Genomic DNA, 2,155 nt, shown 5'->3' with positions numbered 1-2,155 from the left:
TCCCTGCAGCAGCCCTGACCCCATAATGCGCTGCTGCCTGACCAGGGAGGCTGCGAGGGAAGAGGTCTGGGATCAGTGACAGCTAAGGGGGCTGGGCCAACCCAGTGCTTGGGGAGAGCAAATGAGTCTGCCTGAGGCTAGACTGCAGCCCTACATAACGCTGCCTGGGATGACGGTGATTGCACTCTAAGTTAACCCTCAATGGGATGTGGCACAGGCATTTAATAAAACACTCTAACAGAAAGTGCTTTAGTCTAATACCTCATCTATCAAAGGTTAACTTAGGGCATTTGTACACATGCATGTGCTGCAGTGCTGACAATTTTAAAAGCGCCCAATGCTGCGGAGGATACATTTGTATAAATGGCAAAACGCACGTCAGCACTGAGAAAATGGCAGCTGTGTGCTTTTGAACTAGAACACACCGAAGGTGTGTTTTAGATCAAAAGTGTACTGCTGCCATTTTCTGTGCACTGATGCACATTTCACTGTTTGTACAAATGCCTGAGGCACAGCACTGGGCACGTCAGCTTGCATGCTCCGCGGACTCAATGAACCAAGTCTGCTCCAATGCGCTGGATTTCCGGTGCATCAGAGCAGATAAAGGTATGTGTATAAATGCCCTTAGAGTGCAATCTGCCATTTTAAAGTGCTTTAACAGCCATGAACATCTGTTCAATTATGGCTTTAGAGAACTTTCTGCGCCCTTAAAGCACAATAGGTGTAACATCTGTGCCTAACCTGAGATATGAGTTCTCTTCTTTTCAGTCACTAATGGTGCTTTATGTTCTTCTTAGGCCTGATACACGTTACATTTAAGATGTGATTAACTGGTCAATCCTGTCTTAAGTAGTGACCTGGCCACACATTTATTCAATTAATGGTGTGGCAAAACCAGGAACAGACAAAGTTATTACACAAAATATGTATAATAACTTTGTGGCATCTTCCTATCATGCTTTTAATTGAATGTGTGGCCAGTGCTCCTAGCCTCCAGAACACATTCTGGAGGCTGGGAGCACTGGTCAGTTGATTGGGCTCCCAGCTGGGGAAGTATAATGAGGATCCCTGGCTGGAAGCCACAATTAGCTGACAGAGATCCAATCAGCTGATCAGGGCTCCCGCAAGGGGTGCTCATTGTGCTGACAGAAGCTCCTGATCAGAACTCCTAGCCATGGTGGGTACCATGTGCCCCTGTGGCTGGGAGCCCCATCAGTGATTAGATTTCCCAACTATGGGGACACACCATGTACTCCCACAGTTTGAAGCTCTGTCAGCTGATTGTAGCTTTCAGCCATGGGAGCACATGGTGCTCAGAGCTCCAATCAACTGATGGATCTCCCAGCCATGGAAGTGAAGATTGCCAGTGCAAGGGGAGCCTGGGGTCATGATCCTGCTCTCCCCTTTCATCAGCAATATGGCATGAAGGGATACAGTGCTTGATCCCACAATCACGCCTCTAGCCATGTATATGTGGCATAGTGGGAAGTGCAAATGTGGGGATCACGCATCAGGTCCCATTGCACTTTCTTTTGAATGTCTGTCAGTAGCCCTACAAATCTTGGGCCTGATTCTCACTTGTAATAAGCCCCTGCTGGAGCTGAAAAAAGTTCTTTATTGGAAATGAGAATCAGGCTCCTTTTTCAATAAGATTTATGTCAGTTCAAAACAATACAAGATTAAAATAAATGGGAAAAAACCACCAAGTGATAAATTGCTATATGAATCTCAAATGCAACTATCCATTGGCTATGTAAGGCATATTTCCAGGAGAAGGAGTGAGACATCCATTGGCATAAAGCCTGGGTCAGTTCCTTTCCCCCATATTGAAACAGGGCACTATCACAGTTTATGCTGCAACCCCACAAATGGAGCATATATAGATATGGTGCCCTAAAAGCAGGCTTGGAGCCAGATTGGCTCCTCTGGTGCACTGGGCATCTATACTGGTCTCTGAATAAAGAGGAGTGGTACTATCCCTGGCCACCCATTCCCACCCACCTTTATTGGAGTAGCAGACTCTTGGTAGCTGCCTTCCCACAAATCCAGATAGCCAGTAAAGTAGAATCTTAAAGTTCTCTTTATCCAAACACGGACTAGAGCCTCACTTAAAACCTAACTGATTGGGAAGTCCCGCAATTTAAAGTTTTCCCTA

General features: G+C 46.1%; 1 protein-coding gene across 1 annotated transcript in view; it reads right to left on the bottom strand.

Annotated features, from left to right (window-relative positions):
* ABCA12 (ATP binding cassette subfamily A member 12) overlaps positions 1-2,155 on the bottom strand; it is a 131,160-nt gene that overhangs the window by 101,311 nt on the left and 27,694 nt on the right. The gene's annotated exons all lie outside the window — the stretch shown is intronic.

Source organism: Alligator sinensis, unplaced genomic scaffold (genome assembly GCF_000455745.1).
Source record: "Alligator sinensis unplaced genomic scaffold, ASM45574v1 scaffold233_2, whole genome shotgun sequence".
Taxonomy (NCBI): Eukaryota; Metazoa; Chordata; order Crocodylia; family Alligatoridae; genus Alligator; species Alligator sinensis.
The sequence above is the reverse complement of the archived record's forward strand: the minus strand, read 5'-3'. Positions and strand labels throughout refer to the sequence as shown.